Here is a 22,170-nt window from a genome sequence, read left to right on the forward strand (position 1 = left end):
CAGAGGCAGGAGACTCGCTTGAGCCCAGGAGTTGGAGGTTGCTGTGAGCTGTGATGCCACAGCACTCTACCCAGGGGGATAGCTTGAGCTCTGTCTCAAAATAAAATAAAATAAAATAAAATGATAGTCTGCCCCTTAGGTTCCATCCCTCGAGCCACTGGCCAAGTCCAATCCAATCCCATTTCTGTGTGCCCAAAACATAAACCTTCTGTGGGGTCTCCCAGCCTCCACTCTTGCTCCTTCCAATTCAGCTCCTCTCTCTCCCCACAGGCAGTGTCTTCCTCACATGCAACCTCACCACTCCTTCAGACCCTTTACCTGTGGGCTAAGCCCAACTTCTCTCAAGGCTGCAAGGTTCCTCAATGTCTAAGTTCTGCTCCTATCTCAGGCTCCCCCTCCTCCCACCCTTACTCTACTAGCTCCAGGCACACCCAACTATTTTATCTCTTTTCCATACCTTTGAACAGTGTCTCCCCTCTACCTGGAATTCTTCTTGTTGCTTGTAACCTCTCCTGGGAGGCCCCTGCATCCCTGTAAAATTTCTACTGAAGCTCCAGATGGCATATTCCCTGGGTACCACATTCATTCAGACTGCACTGTAATGGAAGACTCTAATCAAAGCAACATAAACTAAAAAGTTTACTTTCTTTTTTACACAAAAAGTCTGGAGGTAATCGGCCCTGCGCTGGATTGAGAACTTCTAGGTCATCAAGGACCCCAACTCTTTCTTTCTGCATCCATCTTCAAGATTACCTCACAGTCACAATATGGCCACTGCAGTTCCAGCCATCGCACCTGCAAACCAGACTGCAGAAGGTAGGACGGACCAAGGGGAAAAGGGTAGGCCTCTTGTGGAATAAGACTCCTTTAAGGAGTTTTTCTGGAAGCTCTGATGACTTTGACTTGCCTCCCAGGGGCCACCTCTATTTGTAAGAAAGTCTGGGGAGTGTGGTGGTATTTAGCTGCAGCCATTGATACTCCCAGTAATGCAGAAGTTCTGCTAGGAGGAAGAGGAAAATGGATTACATGCATGACCAAGAGTCTCTGCCTCTTAAACCTCCTGTGACCCTGAAGGTGGCACCTTTCCTCTAGGCTCTCAGAACACTCCCCACCTTTCTTGCCATAGCACTTACCACACCCTACCTATCCCCAAGCCAATGGATGGCTGCATGGGTGGCACTGCTGTCTCCCCTGTTTCTATGATAGTGTCTCATTGCAACACCAGGCCCCAAGCTTTAAATTTCATTATGGAGACACAAGGAATTGTCAAAGATACTTGAGCAGGGAAAGATCATGATCATAAGATGCTTTAGGAAAATTAATTTTAGTACTAGATGCAAAGCAGTTTGGGAGCAGGAAGATCAGCAAGGAGTCTCCTGTGGTAAACAGTTGGGGTAAAACAGAATAACAAAGGCATAACACCAACACATTGGCAGTGGACCTGACCCTCAGAGCATTCCAGTAGTCTGGTGAGTTTCAACTGGTGTGCCATGAAATTTTTAAAAAATCATTAATTAAATTATTTTTGAAAGAAGTTCAAAGCACTGTAAATATATTCTTTTTTAACTTTTTTTTTATGAACATAATTTAAGTGTCCCAGAGAAGTTTAACTATAGTTTCAGTGTGCTGTGATATAAAAATGGTTGAAAAACACTGCAGAATTCTAGCAGGGCATTGTGGTAGGCACCTGTAGTCCCAGCTTACTCCTGAGGCTGAGGCAAGAGAATAGCCTAAGCCCAGGAGCTGGAGGTTGCTGTGACCTATGACACCATAGCACTCTACCAAGGGCAATAAAGTGAGACTCTGTCACTAAAAAAATAAAAATAAAAAAACACTGCAGCAGTCAATCAGCATACTTTAGGACCTTATCAGAGGCAGAGGTAGGGACGAAGCCTTCGAGAGTCCCCACACACCTTTGTTGGCTTCCCTGCTGCCCTTCTGGTGCTTCCTGGGACCACTTTCCAAATAAATTCTCTGCACTCAAATCCTTGTGTCAGGGTAACCCAACTAAGACAATGACCTTTGGTGTCCATTATCATGAGCATCTGTTTCTTGAGAAAGCAGCCCCTTTTGGAGGTCTTTAATTTAGACAAGGTTAGCGTTAGTGAGAGGGTTAGGGTTGTACTCAGCCTGAAAAGTCACATAGCCTTTCCCCCCAATACTAGCACATCAGAAGTCAATGAAATCATCTAGGATCTACAACCAGATTACCGTAGTCTTCACCTTCCTGTGGGAAGCTAAGGTGATCTTAGCCCTGAGCAGAAAGGGCTAGGAACAGATCAATTACAGCAACAAATATAAATACATTAATAAGTGAAAAAATTGTCAAACCAAGACAAGGATAAGAAACACGAAGTACTAGTAGCAGAAGATGTGTTATTACATGGTTATATTTTGGCACAGTCTCCTTTACAGAGTCTATTCTTGGCTGTTACCAGTCAAATCCAGGGAGTAGGTGGGGAAAATAGGAAATTGTTGCTCAAAGTTTCCATTAGGAGAAGTAAGTTTAGTGCACAGTGTGGTTAACTATAGTTAATAATAATGTACACTATCATGTATTTCAAATGTTCTCACCACAAAAAAATAAGTATTTGAGGTAATAGATATGTTAATTAGTTTGATGTAATCATCCCACATCGTATACACATATATCGTAACATTGCTTTGTATCCCATAAATATGTATAATTATAATTTGTTCATTGGCAATAAAAACTTTTTTTTTTAGACAGAGTGTCACTATGTCACCCTCGGTAGAGTGTCATGGCATCACACCTCACAGCAACCTCAAACTCTTGGGCTTACATGATTCTATTGCCTCAACTTCCCGAGTAGCTGGGACTACAGGCACCTGCCACAATGCCCAGCTATTTTTTATTGCACTTGTCATTGTTAATAGGCCTGGTTCAAATAGGTTCAAATTTGCCAGCCCCAGTGTATGTGACCAGCACCCTACCCAGTGAGCTATGGGTGCCACCAAAAAAACTTTTTTTTTTTTTTGCAGTTTTTGGCCAGGGCTGGGTTTGAACCCACCACCTCCAGCACATGGGGCCAGTGCCCTACTCCTTTGAGCCACAGATGCCACCCAAAACAAAAACTTTTTTAAAAAAAATCAAATTCTCTTGGCTCAAGTGGCTAGGGTGCCAGCCACATAAGCTAGAGGGTTTGAATCCAGCCTGGACCCGCCAAACAATGACAGCTGCAACCAAAAAATAGCTGGGCATTGTGGCAGGCACCTGTAGTCTCAGCTACTTGGGAGGCTGAGGCAGGAGACTCACTTGAACCCAGGAGTTGGAGGTTGCTGTGAGCTGTGATGCCATAGCACTCTACCCAGGGGGACAGCTTGAGGCTCTGTCTCAAAAAAATAAAAATCAAATTCTCATTGCCAAGTCCATATGAGGATCACTGTATGATCAACTACTCTTCTTGAAGCTGTGGGGTCTTCAAGGTCCTCCTTTTTGGGTTCCAGAGGCAGACTCTGTCCTTTCTGTGGAGTAGGGGTACAGCCCTCTAGTGAACAAAAGGCTCTTTCTAGGGCCAAGGTGTTGCCTCTGGATATACAGTGTATCTCTTTCCTTCTGGACTGTGGCTTTTGCTAGAACAAGTCTCCCTAGTCAGTAAGGACCACATCTCTGTCTTTTACCACCCCACCCCCCAAGTGATGGGATTCTTCCTCCCCCACCGCCCTCCTCCCAGGCCAGGTAATGACTCAAAAGCCTGTTCATGCTCCACTGAACCCTGATATGTGCAACCCCAAGTAGCACACCCAAACACATTGCTCCAAGTAGAAAGAGTGGGGTGAGTCAAGAGGCTTAGGCCAAGAGATTTTCAGATCCCTGAGCCAATTGTGGGATGTGCTCCCCATGATATGTGGCCTAGGAAATAAGCCTGGGCTTGGGAGTTCCTGGCCTGTGCACATCAAGAGGGTTTCAAGCAGCAGGTAATTTTGTACCATCAAAGGTTTCCCTCAGTTTCTCCAAAGGTTGTTCTAGGGAAGGAACAGAGTCCATGAGTGTTCAAGGATATGAGAGTGAGGAAAAGACCTCTCAAGGATAAGTAAGGAGGCCAGAGGCATAGCCTCCCCCTCAGTGCAGCAGGGCCTGGAGATCACCCGAGGGGTTAGCAAACCTCAGCCCGTGTGAGCCGGATGCCAGCTTCTCCGGCAGCACAATCCCCTTAGGATTTCAGGGCTGTCTGGCCTTTTGCTTACAGTTAGTGCTATGGAGCAGTAACAAAGTCAGAGGTCTGGCCAACGGGCAATCTTTGATTCTAGGATCTGTCCTGGAAATTTCTGTCTCTTAGAACAGGCCTCAGTATTCCGATCAACCCCCAAAGTCCCCCCATCTAGGCCTCTATATTGGTGAGGAGGTGCATAGAAGAGGCAGAAAGGCCTGGCCGCTGCGGAGCACATGTGATGCAAAGGGCCTGGCCCAGCCTACCCAGGACGCTGTCCTGGCTCTGTCACTTTATCAGAGCTTATTTATTTAATGTCCTCTTCCCTTTATTTTCCTCATCTATAAAACAGTATGGACTTCATAGGGTACTGTAAAAAGTAGATGAGTTCATATATGTAAAACAACTACAAGAGACACCAAAGCTTTCATTTGTATCCCTGTTCCCCTGAACCCCAGCCTTACCCCTTGCTCTGCTTTCGGCCTCCCAGGCTGTGAGCACAGGACCTTCACCAGCTGCAGATCATTCTAATGCAGCAGGGCCAGACTCTGAGCCGTATTGATTGCAGGCCACAGGCAGAAAGTGCCTTTCTTAACAAAGCTGTATTTTCTACCTTCTGTTTGTTTTTTATAAGTTATGGTAAAATACACATAACAAAATTCATCATCTTAAATTGTAAAAGTGTAGTGGTCTTCAGTATATTGACACTTGTGCAACATAGCCACCGTCCATCTCCTGAACTCCTTTCATCTCACAAAACTGAAACTCTGTCCCCATTAAACAACTCCCCATTGTCCCCTTCCTAGCCCCTTGACAACCATCATGCTACTTTCTGTCTCCATGAATTTGACTACACTAGGAACCTCATGTCAGAGGAATCATACAGTATTTGTCTTTTTGTGACTGGCTGATTTCACTCAGGGTAATGTCCTCAAGGTTCAGCCATCTGGTAGCACAGGTCAGAAGTTCCTGGCAGTCTGCTTCTTTCTGGTGGGATCTTACCAAAAGGCAAGAAGATCTCATCAACGTTATCTCTCAAGCTCTCTAATTCTCCAGCATTGGTAGACACCTAGTTTGAGGGGCAATAATTTAATTAGTTGCTTCATTACCGCAAAACTAGAATGGGCAACTTGCTAGTCAAGAACAAAAGGGTCTCAACCACTTCTTCACTCTCAGGTCACTCACAATTACCCATTCCTTATGACTGTTTCTATATCAAGGCTGTTTCCAAGGTAAGCAACACAAAGCCCAACTCACATTGGCCTAGGCAAAAAAAAAAAAAAAAAAGTTCATTGGCTCACATAACCAAGAGCTCAGGGTGGAGAAGGAGGGGCAGCCCGCACAACCCAAACTAGACTCTTCAACTACTTGATCTACACAAGCACCATCTCTCTCTGCATTTTGGCTTTGTTCTTCTCCATGCAGGCTTTATTCTCAGACTCTACATGGTGGAAAGTTAAATCCCAACACTCCAGGCCTATACCTCCCCAGGTGCAAAGCCAGCTGAAGGAGGATCTTTTCTTCCTTTAATAGTTCAAATAAGGTCCTGATCTTGATTGGCACTGGCCCACCATGGTCATGTGTCCATCTGTGAACCACTCACTGTGGTGAGACCTGGGTCATATGTCCAACCCTTGAGCTGGGGTCAGGGTCATCTCACCCAAATCAGAGGATTGAAAGTTGGAGAGACGTGATTCCCCCAAAGAAAGCTGAGGCTACTGTTACTAAAAGAAAGGACAGAGGCTTGTGAGCAAGGAAAACCAAGTGTTTGCCATAGATACAGGGGAATAGTGTGCAGCTGTTCAAAGAGAATGAGACACATGTGTCCATGCTCATCTGAAACAATCTCCAAGATATGCCAAGTTAAAAGAAAGCAAGGTGTGCATAGTATGTGCCCGTGTCTAAGGAAGACACTTGTACACACATGTATGGGAAGAGTTTGGGAAGGATATGAAGAAGCAGTTAATGGTGTTCATCTCCGTAGAGTGGAGCTGGGGTTGGGAGTAGAACAAAGCCTCATTTTTTGTTTTCTACCCCTCTGAATGTTTAACCAAGTACATATGCACTTTCTTAAAGCCTTTTTTTTTTTTTTTTTTTTTGGCCAGGGCTGGGTTTGAACCCGCCACCTCCGGTATATTGAGCCGGTGCCCTACTCCTTTGAGCCACAGGCACCACCCAGTATATATGCACTTTCTTTTTTTTTCAAAGATAGAGTCTCTGTCGCCCTTGGTAGAGTGCTGTGGCATCACAGCTCACAGCAACCTCCAATTCTTGGGCTTAAGTGATTCTCTTGCCTCAACCTCCCAAGTCGCTGGGACTACAGGTGCCTGCCACAACACCCGGCTATTTTTGTTGTGGTTGTTGCAGTTTGGCTGGGGCCAGGTTCGAGCCTGCCACCCTCAGTATATGGGGCCAGCACCCTACTCACTGAGCCATAGGCACCCCCCTACATCTGCACATCAGCTAACCAGACCCCACTGTTAAGCTCCACTCTGAATACCTGCATTAGAATTCTCGCCTCATAGAGAATTATGGAAGACAACTAGGCATGTGGAATCTGTACCACCCTAGGTGGGCTCCTGTCAGGTTTTGATCACAGGGCGACTGACCTGGGCCCAAGGCTCAGGGCCCAGAGCAGGAGCTGGGGCAAAGCAGAGCCTCCTAGCACATTTCTTTGGTCAAGGTGGAGACTGAGGAGACCTCTGGCCAGAAAGAGGGAGTTGGGGCTGGCTCGGGACTTTTCTTCTTTTCTCAAAATGTAGAAAGAGCTAGCTTCTGGGTAGGCCTAGGTTTGGGCTCCAAGCCTGCTTAGGCCCTTCTTCAGTACCTTGGCCCCAAAGCTGCCACAGAAGTGCTTAATTTCATTATGGTTGTTAACATTTACTGTTATTTATGTGAGGCAATTAATGTTTATGTCTATCTGTTATGTGGCAGAAATATTCTGCAAATCTCTAAGATTTGTCAGATCAACACTTCGGCTTTATTTCTAAGTCCTAGGGCAGAGTCTGCTCCTGTGTTCAGATGTCATAACGTGCTGCTTAGTGACAGAGCAGTCTGCATACAACTTTGTGAAACCAGGAGATCAGGAGACAACCCTGGGCTCATCAACCATGAACTGCGAGCCATTTTCATAGACAACTCATTTTCCCAAAATACATGAAAATTAAGCTGACATGGTTGAAATAAATATTTCTTCTTTTTCTTCTTCCTTCCACAGATAAATTCAACGATTATTAAGCATCAACTCTACCAGGTGCTCTGCCAGCTGCTGGGAATATAGAATGAATGACACACAGTCCCGGCCCTCAGCTGGGTCTCTGCTGGGCTCTCTTTCGCTTTAGAAGTTCCCGCCTTTCTGAGCTACTTAGGGAGGCTCCACATGACATTGTTCTCCATTCCCACCATAACTTAAAGGGAAACTTTCACAATGTCCAGAGCCTCTGACATCCTGCAAATGAAGGAGGATGCCCTCGAAAACCTTGCAGCAGGAACCCACTTAGGTGGCACCACCCTTGACTTCCAAATGGAACAGTGCATCTACAAAAGGAAAAGCGATGGCATCTACACCATAAGTCTGAAGAGGACCTGGGAGAAGCTTCTGTTGGCAGCTTTTGCCATTGTTGCCTTTGAAAACCCTGCTGATGTCAGTTTCATATCCTCCAGGAACATTGGCTGGTGAGCTGTGCTGAACTTTGCTGCTGCCACTGGAGCCACTCCTATGGCTGGCCACTTCACTCCCGGAACCTTCACTAACCAGATCCAGGCAGCCTTCCGGGAGCTTCATCTTTTAGTGGTTACTGATCCCAGGGCTGACCTCTGACCTCTCACAGAGGCATCTTATGTTAACCTACCTACCATTGCTCTGCGTCACACAGATTCTCCTCTGTGTTATGTGGACATCACCATTCCATGCAATAACAAGGGAGCTCACTCAGTAGGTCTGATGTAGTGGATGCTGGCCAGGGTGTTCTCTGCATGCGTGGCACCCTCTCTGTGAACATCCGCAGGAGATCATGTCTGATCTCTACTCTGCAGAGATCATGAAGAGATTGAAAAGGAAGAGCAGGCTGATGCTGAGAAAGCTGTGACCAAGGAGGAATTTCCGGGGGAATGGACTGCTCCAGCTCCTGAGTTTACTGCTGCTCAGCCCAAGGTTGCAGACTGGTCAGAAGGCTGCAGGTGCCCTCTGTACCAGGCAGCAGGTCCCCACTGAAGACTGGAGTGCCCAGCCTGCCATGGAGACTGGTCTGCAGCTCCCACTGCTCAGGCCACTGAGTGGGTGGGAACAACCACTGAGTGGTCCTAAGCTGTTCTTCCACAAGCTCTTAAACAAGATGGAAATAAGGTTGGTGGAAAATCAACATCAGTTTTTTTTAAAAAAAGAAGTTCCCCAGTGAGAGACCCCCGGCCTCACCCATCACAAAGGTCACTTCCCTATGGGCCAGCTCTGCAAATGAGAGGGGAGTATGTTTAGCAATTCCTGCTGGAACCAAAATCTGCAGCCCAGAAAAGCTTGTCCTGGCCAAAAAATGGACTTCTGGATAAGAATGAGCCTTCGGTAATAATCCTGCCAAAAACCACTGCCTTATGTATTAGCCCTCTCCCTGGAGGGTAACAGGACCCACCCGTAACAGAAAACTCAACTCATACCAACTAAGGAAAAAAAGCAAATCTGATTGTTTTTTCTAAAACAACAAAAACAAACACAGATTTTCTTATTATAAAGCTAATACATGGGCTTTTTTCATATAAACATAGGATTTTTTAAATTTTTTCCTTAGAATTTGATATATTATGTACCTCTAAACACTTCTTAAATTACAGTAGAACCTCTGTAAGTTGACCACCCAAGGGGCTGTAAAAACTGGTCAACATATGGAGGCAGTCAACATAAGGAACTAGGCCTACCTACATGTGGGGCATGTCTGGTCTATGAAAATTAGGTCAACTTAAGGAGGTAGGGAGGTGGTAAGTTATGGAGATTCTTCTCTATATGTAAAATAAATACTTAGGAACTTTTCTTTTTACCAAAATGAGATTACTTAATACATTCTGCAACTTGCTTCTCGTGTCATTTCATGTACCTCTATCACATGCCTTACACAGAATTCCGTAGTATGGAGATAACGCAACTAATTACTATTTCATTATTCTCCTATTGATGGAAGTTTAAATTCTTTGTAATTTCCTACTAGTATGAACAACACTGCAATGAACATCTTAGCTCCTATACTTCTTTTGTGTCTTTGTGAAGTGTTTCTGTGGAAGCAATTTCCAGAATTGGAATTACTGGGTCAGAAGCTCTCTGAAATAGTAGAACTTGACTTTGAGGTGAAGAATAACGCATGAGTGAACATTCTGCAGACCAGAGGGGAGTAAAATAAAACACATGATTGATTATTCGCGCTGAACTGCAACGTGTGCCCAAGGGTCTGCCGTGGGTCGGCCTGCTCTGAAACACTGGAGTTGCAGTTTTCTCATTAGGACAGTAAATCTGCAGAGAAGGATCCCCAGTTTAGCAGCCCCGTGATCCCACCAGGAGTGAAGGGTTCTGGTGGCAGCATGGACTGGACGCACCAGTCGATGACACATGAGCACACGTGCCAGCGCTGAGGGAGAAGCTCCCACAACAGCAGGTGCTGCTCCAAAGAGAGAACAGCGCCCTCGAGCGGCTGCGGGGTGCCAGCGCCGGTCCTCGCAAGCCGGGCTGGCCTTTGCCTGTTTAGACAACGAGCTGGGGTCAATTTCTCCCTTATTCTTCAACTCACCCGGTAACTATCTGCTATCTAAACCTCTTCTTGACCAATATTGATACGGCATGACACAGGAAGCCTCTGGACGAGCCTTGGCAGTTCTCATCTTGGGAGTGACCAAAGGCCCCTGGTGTGCAAGGGTGGATCACAGGCTCAGGGGCCTTGAGAGAGGCCCGGCCGGCCTGCGCCCAGTCTCCCCGCTCTTCTGCGGCCTGGGTTCCCGAACCCCCGACGGGAAGCTGGCACAACGGTTGGAGAAATGGTCGCAAGGTAAGATAGACTGAGGGGATGTGGGAAAGATGGTTAACAGGCCGCGATGTGAGAATAGGCACAGGAACAAGTCAACTGAACTTTTAAAAGAAATATTTGCATATTTTAGGGCTCCTCTGCTTCCAGGCTAGGGATACAGCCTTCGGATCTTTATTGCCCTTGGTTTGGCTTTGGAAACAATGGTTGAAGCTATTCTGAAGCACCGTTCCATCCTTCATTCTTCCCCGGTCTATTTATTTATTTATTTTAATTTTTTATTTAATTTTGTTATTTTTTCTATTCAGAGTCTCACTCTGTCACCCTGTGTAGAGTGCCATGGCGTCTTAGCTCACAGCAACCTCAAACTCTTGGGTTCAAGTGAGCCTCTTGCCTCAGCTTCCCAAATAGTTGCGAGTACAGGCTCCCGCAATTAGGGGGTCGGCTACTTTTAGACACGGGGGTCGCACTCTTGCTCGGGCTGGTCTCCAACTCCTGAGCTCAGGCAATCCACCGCCTCGGCCTCCCGCGTGCTGGGATGACAGGAGTGAGCTACGGGTTTATTGCCCCGCAGGTGACACTGATGGCCTCTGCCGAGCCTCTGCCCTGGGAGTCGCCAGCAAACGCTAAGAAGCCTGTGCTCGCCACACTCTCAGGCCAGAGTGAATTCATGTCAAGCTCCCAAACACATGCAGAACTCTTATTGTTATTATGATGTAATTATTTTTTATTAAATTATGATGTAATTTTAATTATAATCTTATTGTACTAGCTGTGATGGCGCAGAGCCGCTATGCTTTTGCCGGGAAACCTCTCTGCCCTCGGATCGCGCCGCGCGCACGCTGCCCCTGGGCGCCTGGGCCACCTTGGCCACGGCCCTAAATTCCGGAGTCAGCGCCCGGGAGGCACCCACTCGCCCGCGCGTGTTCTCTCTCCCTCTCTCCGGTCTCACATCCTTGCCCTCGGATAAGTGTTTCATCTAAAACCAGGCTCTGCCTGAAGTGACACTGCTTGTCCTTGCACCGCTTGGGGAGCCCCGGGGAGCTGGCGCGGGCTCTAGAGTCCCCTGTCCAAATGGACAGCGCTCGGTAGGGTCTGGGGGGCGGGTGCGATTGTCCTAAGGAGCCACGCCTCCATTCCCATCCGGTCTCAACAAAGCCGGGCTGCTAAGGGCTTCTAGAAGCACTTTGCCTTCCCTTAACACACGGTCGCCCTCCAGTGACAGCAAGGACGTACTACGTTCTCACATGAGGGCGTCTTGCGCTACAACTTTGGAATCTGACGGCCTGGTCCAACTCCGGAGTCAAATCTGGTGTTGACCGTGCCCCAGTGCCAGACCCCGGGCGAGAGACCTGTGTGGAAGTAGCGCTGGCTTAAGAGACCCCATTGTTGGGAATGTGGGACATTCGTTCACGTAGATAAGGGGGTCACAGGGGGCTCCCCCCGTGCCAAAAAGCCCAGAATAAAAGGCCTCCCTAAGGGCCTCCAGGTTCAAGCTCTGAAGACAGGGAACAGGGGAGAGCAGAGCCACCTGCTGCAGACACAGACCTAATGATAAGGGGTGGGACCAGCTGTCAGGTCCCCATATTCCCAGGTTATCCGTTCCCGGTCCTGAAGGGTCACTGGTACCAAGTCAACGGAGTAAATGAGCAGAGCAAGCAGGTACAAGCAGGCAGAGTGCCAAAGTTTAAACAAGAACTGCTCCTGGCCGGCTCGCCAAAATGTCAGGGCAACGGTGACATCTCCAGGTAGTCCCTGAAATAATTACAGAGAACAAGAGAAAGTAAACTTTTAGCACGAAAGAAAACATTTACTCTAATGGTTTAGACAGCAAACCAGGCCCTGTCCTAGCAACCACAGGCATCATGGAGTGCCCAGCACTGGATTTTATACACATCTTTTGAGGAGTGTCAGCTGCTTCTTGGCAATTTCCAGAGTCTTGTTCAACTCCGTTCCCATAACAACTCATATCTATCTTTCCATATCAGAAAGTTCCAGGGATATTAATCAGTCCCCCAAAACAACCAGCTCCCCAAATCCACCTGCAAGGCCTCAATTAGTGATTAGCCCCATTCCCACAATAGCCCAGGTTAGCCTGACCTGAGCCAGTCCAAAGTAGCCTAACTGCATCCGCCGTCCTCCCTGCTCGTGTCTAACTGGTTACCTAACCTAACACTAATAAGCAGGTGTGTTCTGCACTCCGCAAGTGTTCAGGTAGGGGACCAGAATCCAGTCTCCTTTATTCAGATGCCCCTAATCCTATCTAGGGATATCCTTGAAGCCCCCAGCTTTGATTCGTGGAGGGAAAGCACCCTCCCCACTCAGGGGAACAGCCTCTCTCCACAAACACTGCACTCCCAAAGGCAGACGACCCCCTTTCCTCCCTGTGCTCTTATATGAGGGGGTGGCAAAGAGGGAAAGAATGTCCTTACACAAGCACCACTCAGAAGCCCTGCAGAGAGGCCTGGCCTGCCTGCCAGTGTGGGGTACTTAGCTTTATCCACAGCTTTGGGCCTCAGATAACATTCTTAAGCAGCAGGACAAATTCCCCACCCATGAGTTAGTGTATTAACAGCAGCAGATCCAGTCAGGACAGAAGGAGCCCTCAGAGGTGCCACGTATGCTTGTGGAGGTTGCATATTACTTAAGAGCACCTCAGGAGCCCTTAGGATCTAGAATTTCACTCTTACCTAAGAAAGGGACTGTGTCTGCTTTCACAATGCACCTCCTCTCCGTGAGCAGGACCAGGGGTCCGGCAGGGACTCCCTTTCCCTCATTTTCACAAAAGGCACAGATAAGGCCACCTGCAACCCTTAGGGACTTAGGGGGCACTACTCAGAGGAAAGACTTAGCTCTGGACTCTTTGGCCAATGTGGCCCTCGACTGGCCTCTGTCCTCCCACAGGGAGAAATCCCTTGCAGGTACTCAGTGGACTAGCTGGAGGGCGGACATTTTACAAGGCTGTAGTCTCCATCAGGGAGCGCTGCTGGGCGATGGCAATCCTCCCACAGAAGCCAGTATTGGCTACAAGGTTTTTCAGGCAGGAAACATGCATTTGCCACCCTTCTGCTGAGTCTTGCCTGGTTCCCCCTTGCCTGGACCACCTGCCCTCATTTCCCTTGTACCTGGAATCCCTCAGATACACAAATGCACCTCTAGTCTAGAGGGGCACCACAGTCCCAGTGGAAAAAGGTTAAGGTGAGGGCAGAGGTGGACATTGCTCCTTCATCTAATTTATAAAACCTGGATAGATAGGCTCAGCACCTGTAGCTTGGTGGCTAGGGCGCCAGCCACATACACGGGGGCTAGTGGGTTCGAACCCAGCCCAGGCCTGCCAAACAACAACGACAACTACAACAAAAAAAATAGCTAGGCATTGTGGCAGGTGCCTATAGTCCCGTCTGCTTGGGAGGCTGAGGCAAGAGAATCGCTTAAGCCCAAGAGTTTGAGGTTGCTGTGAGCTGTGACACCACAGCACTCCACCAAAGGTGACATAGTGTGACTCTCTCTCAAAAGAAAAAAAAAAAACACCTGTAGATCCACCAATGTGAGGGAGTTGTCATAACCCTGCGAAATGGGACAGTGATATGTTTCCTCATTGCCTGTCAGAGGACTAGGTAAATGCGTTCATTTTCTGCAGCTGCTTTGATAAGTATCACAACTGAGCAGCTTCAACAACTGAGACCATCATCTTACAGGCCAGAAGTCCAAGGTCACAGTGTCAGCAGGATGGGTTCCCTCTGAGGCTGTGAGGGAGAATCTGCTCCCTGCCTCTCCCCCCACTTCTGGTTGTTTGTGGCAATGTTTGGGGCGCCTCAGCTTGTAGACACATCACTGGATCTCCATCTTCATCTCCACATGGCATTCTTCCTGTGTACATGTCTGTGCTCAATTTCCTTTCATTATAAAGACAAAGTTGCATTGGATTAGGACCCACCCCGATGACCTCACCTTATGTAATTACATCTGCAATACCCTGTTACCAGATAAGGTCATATCCTGAGGTCTGAGGGTTAGGACTGCAACGTGTGAATGGGGGAAGGGGTTAAAAGTAAGATTCCCCAGATGAGACAGTGCTAATATCCTGGAGTTTACCTATTGCCATGGTGACCACAGGAGGGAAATGTTGGAGGGAACAGAAGTTCACCTATAAGAAAGCTTTTCCTTCTGCATCAGATTTGGATGGGAACCATGTCTGACCTGCAGGTAACCAGTGAAATCTCAGAGACAGGCAAACAGCCAGACAGTCTCTTACACGTGGTTTAAGTGGCCAGAGAAGCTCAGATCTGTAATAGGCAACTGGGGTCAGTGTGAGCGAGTTGTCACAATCATGTGGAGGTTGCCCCTTCAGCTTCTGAAATAAATTTTCTCAATCATCATTGTGAAGATTTCCCTAAAATTTAACAATAGCTTAAATGCCTGTTTTAGTTCGTGTATTCTTGCTTGCAGAAATGTCAAAGTTCTGGCTAAATATTACAGTGTTTAATTCTTGAGTCCTGTGGCCAGACTGGTCCTCATGCTGAGTCATGGTATTGAAGTCTGGTTGCAGGTTAAAGTCACCCATCATCTTAGTTTGGGGCTCTGATTAGAAAATAGACCTCCAGGGGCCTTAAAAGACTTCACTGGCAAAAATTTAGTAGAATCAATAAGCCATCTGGTTACAGCTTCAGCCTAGAACCAGGAATCCTTATACTGCTGTTCATGGGTGGACTTCAGGCAATCCGTAGTCCCCTAAAACTGATGTCAATGTGTACCTCCTGGGGACAATTTCCAGAAAGCCCCCTAACTCCACCTCTCTGTAGGCTGCGACCATATCTCTCCAGCTTTCCGGGTCCCTGAATTGGACAGGCTGGCAATCCCATTTCTACACAGGACTATGCAGTGTCTGTCCAAATATTCTGGCTGTTTGAAAATTATGGGTCACCCCAAAGTGATGCCTTCCTGACGGTCCCTCCCCAGCTAAGCTTCATGCTGGGATGGGTGTTACTATCCAGGTGTCATGTTGTCATGTGGTCCTGATGTCCCTTAAAGGCCACAGTTATTGCCCATGTTATCATCCTGGGCTAAGGAGGATCTGTCCTCAGAACTCCTGCTGCCAGGAGAATGAGAGGACTTCAGGCTCTTTCTGAGCCAAACTTGTTTTGCGCCCTTGAAGGTGGTCCCAACAAGGTATGGGAGAGGTTGACACCAAGTGTCCACAGGAACTAATCCTGACCATGGCTGTCCCTCCCATTGCCAGGCTCAGGTCATTAAAGCCATGGAGGTCTGGGTATATGAGTAGGGGGTGGGGTGTAATTCTGAGCTCCTACAGCAGCGGTTCTCAACCTGTGGGTCACAAACTGTATTAAAGAGTTGTGGCATTAGGAAGGTTGAGAACCACTGTCCTAGAGGAAAGGAACACACAGTTTGGATTAAGGCCTGAGGGAAAAATCTGGCTATGGGGTGTGCCAGCCTCAGGCCCAGCAGGGCAGGCAGAGTGGCCAGGATTTGGGAACAGAGTGTAGACAATCCCTGGATTGTAGGGCAACTCCCTCATGGGGAATGTGGGTGTCCCTGGAGGATCACAGCGGTCATGCAGGGCCCCTCCTCTCCTTCACAGGGGCAAGTCCCTGAGTGTTAGGGTCCTTCTAACATCTGAGACAGGTCTTAGGACATGGCCCAGGCCTGAGAGAACAGGTGGAGGTGGGTGAGAGAACCAATCTTTTAGATCCAGGTGGAACCAGCATCACTGAACTCTGCATAGTCAGGCCCAGAGGAGCAGTTGGTTCTTGCGAGTGGACCCCCACTTCTTCCTCTGTAACCCTGAAGGGCTTGAGCACAGGTCAGGGAGAGTGTTATGGGCCAGGGCTATGCTTCAGCAGAGCAGGCTGTGGGCTGGTTGGCCCCAACGGTGCCATGTCCCTGGCCTGAGATGTGAATGACATTCTGGACTTGATCATCACTGCTCCTAACACTCAGCTGATGGATAGAAACAGTCTGACTTAAAATTAGCCATCTTACTTTCCTGTTGACTCACTACCCAAAAAGAGATATTTTCTGCTTCCTCCTCTTAAGAGGACAGTTGGACTTTTTGTCTGAAAATGGAAGAGTGCCTAGCCCCAGGGGAGAGTTGAGTGTTTTGGTCTTAAAAGCCTAGTCTCATAAAATAACAATAGTTGGGGGGGGGGGTTTGAATAGAGGAAAAACTCCCCCAAAGACTGAGGCCCAAAAATAGCCCTTGGATGGAGGAGATGAATGGTGACAGGTGTTCCCACAGGGCCTAGGGAAATAGCAGGCCCCAGGCTGGGGGGATTGGCGTAGAGGCTGCCTCTTGGGGGTGGCATGGAAAGGGCAGGCAAACCCTACAGGTGAAGGGCAAGGGGGTCTAAGCACTAAGGCAGCCGTTCTCAACCTGTGGGTCACCACCCATTAGGAAGGTTGAGAACCACTGCACTAAAGAGTAAAAAGACCAGAGCCCAGAGGCTGCATCTGCCTTAGGCAGAAGAAGCAGCAACATGGTGACCCAGGCCCAGGGGTAAGCATCCTCTGTCAGGATGCCGATAAGCCCTGGGTATTTGTTTAGTGTCTTGGAGAGAGGAAGCCTCAGAAATGGACTCATACTGTGGTGTTCATATACCTTCATAAATGAGAGCTTGAGTTGGCTATAGCATAACTTAGGAAATGGGAAAGATCACTACTCATTACTAACTTTTAAGTGACCTGTCCCCCTAAAGGATGACAATCACAATGCAGAAATAAGAAATGAAATTGATAGGATTAAACTCACAAATAGTTCATCTCTATAGCTATTCCAAAAGGTGCAGGGTTGAATTTTTGTCATGGATGGCATTCTCTAGACACAGTGGTTGAGCTTGGAGATCTCCCTATAAAAATGCTCCCTTAGAAAATTCTCACTAGGTAGGTGTGGTGGCTCATACCAGTAATCCCAGCACTTTGGGAGGCTGAGGCAGGAGGATCAGTTGAACATGGGAATTACAGGTTGTAAGATACAATCATGCCACTGAATACCAGCCTGGGTGACAGAGTGACACCTTATCTGTCAAAAAATAAAGAAACAAACAAAACCTCTTTTGCTTAGAAAACTAAATAGAGCCCAGAGGCTGCATCTGCCTTAGGCAGAAGCAGGAGCAAAATAGCAATGCAGACCCAAGGGTCGCCAAATCAAATGTATGCCAGAATATGTACAAGACTGCTAATATATGATGGGGAAGCTACTGGCAACACAGCCTCCCCATCCCCACCCCACTTGCCACCTGTGCCCAAACCTGCAGGAAGCTTCTTGAAGGGAAGAAAGAACCAAGATTAGGTAGAACAGGAACTGGAGCTCTCAAGATAGATGAGGGGCCCTCATGGTGAAGCAGTAGCACTAAGACTACAACAGAGTCTACACCAGTGGTTTTCAACATTTTTTATCTCAAAGCACACCTGAACCTATAGTTAAACTTCTATGGCATACTCAAATTATGTTAATAAAAAAATAAAAATAAAGAATATATTTACTATGCTTTGAACTTTTCAAAAATAATTTAATTAATGATCTTTAAAAATTTTTGTAGCACATCTAAGACCCTCTCACAGCACACCAGTGTGCCGTGGTACACAGGTTGAAAATCACTGGTCTAAACCCAGCAGATAGGAACCAATTTAAGGGACAATGCAGAGTGGGTGGTTTTCAATGGCAGGTTTTCACCACAGACTACAGGATCCAGCTGTCCCAGTCCATGGAAAAGAAAGAGGAAGTGAGTGTCCTGGAACCACAGGGGGATAGAAAACTGGGCCCAGATTCAGGATGAAGCTGAAGACCTCAGACATGTCAGCTGGGAAATGGGGTCCAGGGAGGCAGAACAGCCCAGCACACAGGTTAGACAAGGAAGCTGCTATGGTATGATCATGCTTTCTAGAATTCACGGGCTGGATATTTGGTCCCCAGTGTGGCAATGTTCGGAGATTGGGTCATTAAGAGGTGATTAGGTCATTAAGAAGGATTAAGGCTACTCTCAAGGGTATTAGTGGGCTAACTTTCATGCTCACTTGCCTTTTCCACCATGTTGTGACATAGCATGAAAGCCCCCCACCCCCAGAAGCAGCCACCATGCCCTTGGACTTCTCAGCCTCCAGAGCTATAAGAAATAAATTTCTTTTCTTTATAAATTACCCAATCTCAAGAAAGGAAGGAAGGAAGGAAGGAAGGAAGGAAGGAAGAAAGTCAGTCAGTCTCTAGTACCCAATTACAGCAACAGAAAATGGCTCCTGACACAAGCTGATGGGAGCCTCCCAGCCACCTGCACATTTGTGGTAAAGGTCCCCCTACACTTCCCAAGCTGGCTCTCTCTCCCACGTTGGCTCAGGGCCTTGGTTTTGGGAGCCTGGCAGCAGGACAGGCAGGGGTCCTCACATCTTAGGGAACTGGAACATCTGGTGTCTATCTTGGGCGGTGCTGGAGAAACTTGCCACATTCTTGTATTTGGAAGACATTTTCTTATATATCTACTCTTTTCTCCACCCAATCCCTTTCCTCTGAAAATGATTGCTTCATGGCTTTCCTTGCTGATTATATAAACAATTAGCACCTTTGTCTTGGAAACACTTATTCTCCAGCTGTTAGTACATTTGATTAGACTACAGTTTTCTACATTTAGTCACAACTTCCTGGTGATGTATTCTAGGTCCCTTAATTAGATCTTTGCAAGGCCCGGTTTAATTTGGAAAATAATCCCACCCCTGAAGACTCCTGGCCTAGCAAGTCTCATTCATAATGGGCTGAGTTAGCTCAGAGAGGAAGAGGATAACTTTATCCCCCTATTTGGGGGCCTCCTCCCTGAGCTGCCCTGGGCACTTAATTCTTCTCCCTTTACTGCCCTCACACTCCGGCACCCCCAGTCTGTGTGTCGAGCCTCAGACCCAGCGAGGTCAGCTGAGGCTGGGGGCACTAATCCTGGTGAGCTAGGTCTGCCCCAGATATTCCTGAGTTGGGGCTGTCTATATATTGGGCTGCATTTTATAGGAAAGGATTCAGTGGGGGGGGGGGGCGGCTCCCACAAGGGAGGGTCTTTGTTTCAACATGCAGATGACTCGGGCAGGTATTTTCCTGCCCTGTCATCCCTCGCCTGCAGGTCTCCTCAGGTGAGCTTGAACGCATCCAGGCAGAATGTTTTCTCAATCCCCGTTGCTGCCTTAGCTACACGCCTGACCGAGAGCCACCTTTTGTTCCTCCTCTGGAGGCAAGTTTGTTGCTCCTGGACAAGCCTAGCTGTAAGTGGCTTTTTCACTAGATGAGGTAAAAACAATACTGCCTTGCCACTCCCAGAGGATGGCTAAAGTCTCAGAGAGTTACAAGAGATGGGGGTAGGGGAGAAGCTGGAGGAATGTGAAAGCCAGGCCTGTCCGCTGGGTAACTGGGCTGACACCTCCACCTTGGCCCCAGCCCAGGAACTGGACCCCATTAGTCAGAGACCAGGCACAAGGCAGGGGGGCATAAAGCTGCAAAAGGGGAGAAAAGGTGTGTTTGGGAGCCAGAGATGTCCAGTGGCTCTTGGCTTTCCCACTTGGGTAAGGTGACCAGATGTCCCGCTTTTGGCGGGACAGTCCTGATTTTTAACAATTTGTCCTGCATCCTGCAGTGTTTTAAAAAGTCCCAATTTTTGGAAAAAATGCATGACAAGCCAGGGAATGGGGGGACAACAGGAAGGGAATATACAGTTTTCAGCTGCTGAAAAGGTTAATGTAACTCCATTTGGGAATGAAGAGGTTAATGTAACTTCATTTGGAAATGAAAAGGCTAATGTAAACTCCCTACTCCCCTCCTGGGCAAGGTCGCCCAGGTGGACCTGCGCCCTACTCCTTTGAGCCACAGGCTCCACCCTATACATAATTTTTTTAATGTATTATATTTGTAAATTGTACTTATGTTGAAATTTAGAAAATATATATTACAATACTATTTTTGCGTTCTATGAAAATTTTTGTTGCTCCATATAGACCAAATTTTTAATTAAGAACCCCACCACCACCCCTCAATGGTGTCCCACTTTACCAATATTAAAATCTGATCACCTTACACTTGGGGGGCGTGAGATGCTGGGCAAATTCCCCAACCCCTCTGAATCTCAGTTTCCTCACCTGTAAAGTAGGGATTTTAAGACCTTCCTCACAGAGTTATTACTAAGAATAAATGGACCTAACAGCTAAATGTAATGTGTGAGCTGGTTTGAAAAACCTGGGGAAATTTAAATACAGTGTCTGGAACACCCTTTAGGGCTACATTGCTGTTAATTTCGTAGGTGAGAGAAGGGTGTTGTCCTTGTGAAGAACACGCGTGTTCTCAGCCCACACATGCTGAAATAGGGAAGGGTGAGGTTTCATGAGGCCTGCAGCCCAAGCTCACATGGTTCCACCACAGAAGGTATGTTTGCTGGTATGTGAGACGCTAAGCGTTGCATCTACCTGGCGGGTATTCACATGTTTACTGTTTACTTTTACCATTTTTCTTAGTGTTTAAAATTTGTCAACTAAAAATTTCCATAGAAAATAAATAAATAAATAGAAATTTCAGGAGAAAAAGAATGAGCGAGTGAGGTAAGCCAGGCACTCCCCACGATGCCATGTGTGGCATTATTTATTTGATAAATCAGCCAAGAACCATGATAAGCAGGCTGGATACTGACCTGGGAATACAGCAAGGGTTTCTAGATGGCCAGAGACAAGCGTTAAGGAACAAAAAACAAAAACAAAAACTGCATGTGTCCACCTCGATCACGGGTACTGCTGAGGGCTGTGAAGACAGTCCACAGGGGAGAGCCCTCGGAGAGGCGTCTCCCACTGGCTGGGCTGTCCTCTAGCCTCTGAGCTGAGGGTGGGTCTTGCCAGGGAGCTGGCTGTGCAGAAACCACCCCCCCATCTGTGTGTCTGGGGGCCCTGGAAGGGGCAAGGATGCCATAGGGGATGACATCGGCCTAGAACCAGGAGTGGGAGTATCAGCTTCCTCTCTGGGAAATTCAGCTGTGGCTTCATTTATGCTCTTAAAGTTCTTCAGTCTGTTCACACAGGCCAGATATCATCTTCCTCCCTGACCAGTGACCTCCATGGTGTAGGGGCAGGAGGGAGTGATGAGGGTCCCAGCTGGGTTACTTCCCAGAACCGGCTGGTGATCTGGAACTGGCATTAGAGGGAATCTCAGAGGTCCTTTACCCAGGCCTGACACCAGCCAAGGCACTTCTCAGGAACACTATTCACCAGTGAAAACATGTTCAACTTCATTCATAATTAAAGAAATGCAAGGATACACATTCTGCTTTCCAAACTATCTCTGACCCTGAACGCCTGGAAGGTAAGAGGTCCTTGATTTTATAAATGAGTTTATAATCATCATCCCAGGAGAAGATATTCATAGCCAGTAAGGAGGCCCAGCCAGGATGCCTTCTTTCAGGCCCAGATCACACCAAAAATGGACAAGCAACCAAGTCTCAGCAGGGACAGTAGCTGCCTCTGGAAGGTGAGGTAGAGGACAGAGGGTAAAGACTTTTCTTTAATATTTTATATATTTTCAATATCTTGAATTATTTTAAATTCTACAATAAACTTTATTAGCCCTAAAAAATAACTTGGGCTATCTTTTTAAAATTTAAATTTTAAAATACATCCTTTCTGTAGAAAGTAGAATCATACCAGGCACAGTAGAATCCTAGCATTTTGGGAGGATGAGGCAGGAGGACTGCTTGAAGCCAGGAGTTTGAGACCAGCCTGGATAACATAGTGAGACCCTGTCCCTACAAAAAATAAAAAAATTAGCTGGCCATGGTGGTGTGTGCCTATACTTCCAGCTACTTGGGAAGCTGAGACAGGAGGATCCCTTAAGCCTAGGAATTCAAGGCTGCAGTGACCTATGATTACGCCACTGTACTCCAGCCTGGGCGACTAAGCAAAGATCCAGACTCAAAACAAACAGAAAGAAAATGGAAACATTATGGAGAAGGGCAAAGTTTCCCAGACCATCCCCCAGT

At 47.3% G+C, this 22,170-nt stretch overlaps 1 pseudogene; it reads left to right on the forward strand.

The window, feature by feature from the left end:
• The first annotated feature begins 7,599 nt into the window (after positions 1–7,599).
• On the forward strand, positions 7,600–8,507 carry LOC100947247 (annotated as a pseudogene).
• The last annotated feature ends 13,663 nt before the right edge of the window (positions 8,508–22,170 follow it).

This window comes from Otolemur garnettii, unplaced genomic scaffold, assembly GCF_000181295.1.
Source record: "Otolemur garnettii isolate 467f Iridium unplaced genomic scaffold, OtoGar3 scaffold00049, whole genome shotgun sequence".
Lineage (NCBI taxonomy): Eukaryota > Metazoa > Chordata > Mammalia > Primates > Galagidae > Otolemur > Otolemur garnettii.